The sequence below is a fragment of the Aquarana catesbeiana genome, linkage group LG10, assembly GCF_042186555.1.
Source record: "Aquarana catesbeiana isolate 2022-GZ linkage group LG10, ASM4218655v1, whole genome shotgun sequence".
Lineage (NCBI taxonomy): Eukaryota > Metazoa > Chordata > Amphibia > Anura > Ranidae > Aquarana > Aquarana catesbeiana.
In genome coordinates this window covers 196,259,081-196,265,357 of record NC_133333.1, presented here as the reverse complement: position 1 = coordinate 196,265,357, position 6,277 = coordinate 196,259,081, and positions in this window count along the sequence as shown.

Genomic DNA, 6,277 nt, shown 5'->3' with positions numbered 1-6,277 from the left:
CAATATGGATTAAATAAATAGTGGGAAGATTGTTCCTTCCATTGGTGGTCAGTGGGAAGAATGTTCCTTACATTGGTGGTCAGTGAGAAGAATGTTCCTTACATTGGTGATCAGTGAGAAGTATGTTCCTTACATTGGTGGTCAGTGGGAAGAATGTTCCTTACATTGGTGATCAGTGAGAAGAATGTTCCTTCCATTGGTGGTCAGTGAGAAGTATGTTCCTTACATTGGTGGTCAGTGAGAAGAATGTTCCTTCCATTGGTGGTCAGTGAGAAGTATGTTCCTTACATTGGTGATCAGTGAGAAGAATGTTCCTTACATTGGTGGTCAGTGAGAAGAATGTTCCTTACATTGGTGGTCAGTGAGAAGAATGCTCCTTACATTGGTTATCAGTGGGAAGAATGTTCCTTACATTGGTGGTCAGTGAGAAGAATGTTCCTTCCATTGGTGGTCAGTGAGAAGTATGTTCCTTACATTGGTGGTCAGTGAGAAGAATGTTCCTTACATTGGTGGTCAGTGAGAAGAATGTTCCTTACATTGGTGATCAGTGAGAAGAATGTTCCTTACATTGGTGGTCAGTGAGAAGAATGTTCCTTACATTGGTGGTCAGTGAGAAGAATGTTCCTTCCATTGGTGGTCAGTGAGAAGTATGTTCCTTACATTGGTGATCAGTGAGAAGAATGTTCCTTACATTGGTGGTCAGTGAGAAGAATGTTCCTTACATTGGTGGTCAGTGAGAAGAATGCTCCTTACATTGGTGGTCAGTGAGAAGAATGTTCCTTACATTGGTGGTCAGTGTGAAGAATGTTCCTTACATTTGTTATCAGTGAGAAGAATGTTCCTTCCATTGGTGGTCAGTGAGAAGAATGCTCCTTACATTGGTGATCAGTGAGAAGAATGTTCCTTACATTGGTGATCAGTGAGAAGAATGTTCCTTACATTGGTGATCAGTGGGAAGAATGTTCCTTACATTGGTGATCAGTGAAAATTATATAAAGTTAAGAAAAATAATAAAAAAAAAATGTAAAGCACCCCCATGATCCCAGCACATGCTCTATATGAAAAGCTTTATGTAGGATGAGCACATGTATGTAAACATGTGTCTATAGACGCAAATGCTGGACACGGGAGCCCACCTGCAAGGTAACCCCCCCCCCCCGGGAGAGTGCTTCTCCTAGGGAGTTATCTGATGTGGGGAGGAGCCGCGAGAGCCACCCCCAGATGTCGAGGTTCGGGGCCACTCTGTGCGAAACGAGCTGCACAGTGAAGGTAAGTATGATATGTTTGTTATTTAAAAAAACCAAAAAAAAAACCGAGCCTTTACAATCACTTTAATTTTGGTAAGGTACCGTTGTTGCACTTTCTTTAATGTAATTCTGTGACGAACGCATGTAGTGTGGGCAGTGCAAAATGTAGGTGCGGATTTGTGTGGGTGTGGCTTGAGTGTGGGTGGGAACACATGAGCGGGGACAGGGGGCCCCAGGATCTCCTATTGCCCGGGGGCCCCATGAGTTGTCAGTCCGCCCCTGCATGCAACCCAGCCAAGCTGAAACAGAGGCAAATCTGACTTCCTCTAACAAGTGACCCACTAGATTTACCTATCAGCGGTAGATTAAAAATCTACCAGCGCTACATACACAATGATGATTTTTTTGAGAAAGCGAATGCACAACAATCACTGCTTGCACAGAAGGGGGCGGAATCCCCGTCAGTCAAGTTTATTCACAAGGAAGATTGAATATTATCAATCTATCATCACACACACTTACATCAATAGAAAAACAGGTATTGTCTTTGGGTTGGTCATATTGTCCAAGTAAAAGAACTGATAAGTATGAAATGGTGCAAGATATAAATTTGTTTGCTAGAAAATTTTTATTCAAAAATATGTATTCAAAACAAACCAAAAAAGAGGAAGAGGTGACACTGAACCTTACAGCAGCTCATTTTAGGGCAATTCGCATCTTGAATCTGCTGCTACAGGAAAGTAATACCATATGGGAGGATGACCTGGATAGTGAGGAGGATGATGAAGAAGCGTCAAATATAGTTAAACAACAACCAAAAAAGTTCAAGAGGAAATCAAATAAATTTCCTCCATTGAGCCAAAACCCTGCTTTAGCATTATTTGTGAGACAGACAACAAGGGAGATAAAAAATATGAGGAATGACAATGCTACAAATAATTTCAAAAAGTACTAAAGCGCTGAAATGATAATAAGTGAGGCACTAATTAAACGGGATGAATTAAGTGCCTGTGCAGATGTTTTGACTTGGAAGAAAACCAAATAATAAAAGCTGCAAAACTAAAAAAAGTGTTCAGACACCTAAAATAAAATAGTGAAAAAAATGTGTTGCGCTAATATTAATCTTTCAATCAAATTAAACTCTGTGTACATAAAGCCTTTCAATCAATTACTTGGACTACATGTGTATGTGCTCACATCATTAACAGTACAACCAATACACTGAGCTAGTGCTCAAAAAAATTAACTAAAATCCCAAATACCATCTGTGGTAATAATTAGAGTGAAAAACCATAATATAAAGTCCAGTATTAATATAGGAATATAGTAGGAAATGTATAAAGAAGGTTATCAAAAAATATCCCAATAAAAATATAAAGTTGATGGCCGTTCTTATTTATACATTCCACTTCAACAGCATTGTTAAGAATAATCCCATATATATTGAAACACAAAATCTGATCATCAAGAACTTCCAATATAGCTGTGTAATAAGATGTTTCCAGAGGAGTACTCTTAGGTATCACCTGTATATGTAATAAAAAAGAGAGAAAACATCATTGCGCAGTAAACATTTGTTTGAAACCAGCAGCACTACAATGAGTGCACTCACGTAAGCCTGGATTATCAACCGCCTGGATGAAAGACAATCAGCCGCTTGGGGTGCGGTGGGTCCTTACACTGCTTGTTACAAGCTGCTGACTAGCCACAATACTGTGCGTCACTGACTCCTCCTACGCGTTGCGTCACCCGACACGTGACTTTTTCAAGGATGGTCATGTGAAGCTCGAGTCTCCATTATATATTGGTGCCAGCGTCAGTGTTACTATAGGAACAGCGGTATCATCGGATCATCATTTTGTTCTTACATCGGGCTTGATTACCATACTACATACAGACTTTATTCACCAAAAAAACATTAAAAATTAAAAATCACTACTCAATATAAAATTAATATTGTATACCTATGTTAAAAAAACAACATTAAAAATATTAAAAAACAAGGAGGTACTAATTAATCCACATACTCCCTCTAGTGGTTATTATATAGATCTACTTTTTAAAAAAATTCATTGCACTAATATGATGTACGGAGAACCACAGGTAGTGGTAATATAAGTAATGTTCCTCTAAAACCATCATGGTCATTACATGTATAGTAAGTGTCCCTACACGTCCACCTAGCCACACAGCAACCATTACAAAAAAAAGGAAGAACACAAAAAGAATAATAACTACATAGACAAATATATACTTCAGATAGCCAAACCCCAAAATATACCAACACACAAATGTCAATCTAACATAGTGTTGTTATTACATTTAAATACACTTAAATCAGGTCTAAAATGATGTTAGTGTTGCATCTAAATACTCGAATATGTAAAAATTATATATAAAAAAAAAATTTATATATATATATATATATATATATATATATATATATATATATATATATATATATATATATATATATATATAATTTTTTTTTTATATATAATTTTTATATATATATGTGTGTGTGTGGTGTCTAAGGATCCCCCTAGTGGTGATTTACTAAAATAACATGTTGTTTAACAAACTAAAAAAGTCCAGACTTACATAACCTATAGAAACTAAAATTAAAAGCTATGAATAGTACATTAATAGAAGATAAAAAAACTCAATTAGAAAACTTAATTAAAAAATCTAAATTTGAAGGAGAAAAACAAGAATACTACATAATGCAGGAGAATTTAAATGAAGGAATAACTAATGATCTGATATAAAATAATTTAAATCAAATTCTATATTTAACCCCCTCGGCACAAGTGTACACATCTCAAAAATCCACCTGGATTCGCTCTTGCTTAGTTCTCTAATTTTATTGGATCCTCTCCAGTGTGGTGTGTATCTATCAATGGCCCAAAATTTTAAGCCAGTAGGGTCTTTGTTATGGTGGGTTGTGAAGTGTTTAGAAACACTGTGCTTTGGGAAACCGTTCTTAATATTCTGTATATGTTCTCTAATACGTTTCCACAATGGGCGTTTTGTTCTTCCCACATATTGTAGGGAGCATGCACATTGTAACACATACACAACTCCCTCAGTCCTACAAGAAATGAAATCTTTGATTTCATATTTCTTCTTTGTACTTGTTGATTCAAATATTGTGCACTTTCGTCCATTCAAGTTTGTATTTTTACATGCAAAACATCTTCTACAAAGAAGAAATATGAAATCAAAGATTTCATTTCTTATAGGACTGAGGGAGTTGTGTATGTGTTACAATGTGCATGCTCCCTACAATATGTGGGAAGAACAAAACGCCCATTATGGAAACGTATTAGAGAACATATACAGAATATTAAGAACGGTTTCCCAAAGCACAGTGTTTCTAGTTTTCTAATTGAGTTTTTTTATCTTCTATTAATGTACTATTCATAGCTTTTAATCTTAGTTTCTATAGGTTATGTCAGTCTGGACCTTTTTAGGTTGTTAAACATTTATATATTATAGTTATTTTAGTAAATCACCACTAGGGGGATCATACATACATATATTTTTATATACAATTTTAATAATTTTTACATATTCGAGTATTTAGATGCAACACTAACATCATTTTAGACCTGATTTAAGTGTATTTAAATGTAATAGCAACACTATGTTAGATTGACATTTGTGTGTCGGTATATTTTGGGGTTTGGCTATCTGAAGTATATATTTGTCTATGCAGTTATTATTCTTTTTTGTTCTTCCTTTTTCTTGCAATGGTTGCTGTGTGGCTAGGTGGATGTGTAGGGACACTTACTATACATGTAATGACCATGATGGTTTTAGAGGAACATTACTTATATTACCACTACCTGTAGTTCTCCGTACATCATATTAGTGCAATGAATTAAATAAAAAAGTAGATCTATATAATAACCACTAGAAGGATTATGTGGATTAATTAGTACCTCCTTGTTTTTTAATGTTTTTAATGCTGTTTTTTTTAACATAGGTATACAATTTTTAATTGTCTATTGGGTAGTGATTTTTAATTTTTTTTTTTTTTTTTTTGGTGAATAAAGTATGTATGTAGTATGGTAATCAAGCCCGATGTAAGAACAAAATGATGATCCGATGATACCGCTGTTCCTATAGTAATGCTGGCACCAATATATAATGGAGACTCGAGTGTCACATGACCATCCTTGAAAAAGTCACATGTCGGGTGACGCAATGCGTAGGAGGAGTCAGTGACGCACAGTATTGTGGCTAGTCAGCAGCTTGTAACGAGCGGTGTGAGGACCCACCGTGCCCCAAGCGGCTGATTGTCTTTCATCCAGGCAGTTGATAATCCAGGCTTGCGTGAGTACACTCATTGTAGTGCTGCTGGTTTCAAACAAATGTTTACTGCGCAATGATGTTTTCTCTCTTTTTTTATTACATATACTGGTGATACCTAAGAATACTCCTCTGGAAACATCTTATTACACAGAAATATTGGAAGTTCTTGATTAACAGATTTTGTGTTTATTATTCTTAATGATGCTGTTGAAGTGGAATGTATAAATAAGAATGACCATCAACTTTATATATTTTTATTGGGATATTTTTTGATAACCTTCTTTATATATTTCCTACTATATTCCTATATTAATACTGGACTTTATATTATGGTTTTTCACTCTAATTATTATAAAAGATGGTATTTGGGATTTTGGTTAATTTTTATGAGCACTAGCTCACAGTGTATTGGTTGTACTGTTAATGACGTGAGCACATACACATGCAGTCCAAGTAATTGATTGGAAGGCTTTATATACACAGAGTTTAATTTGATTGGAAGGTTAATATTAGGGCAACACATTTTTTCTCTACAAATAATTTGAGTTCCGAACAAAATCTGGCCCTCAGATCTTTAGAGAATAATTCTGAAATAACAATAAAGGCATCAGACAAGGGAGGAAACATTGTCCTCATAGATAACAATATGTGTGAGAACATGTGTTTTAAAATTTTGAATGATAAAAAGTGCTAGACATGTGCACTCGTTTTCG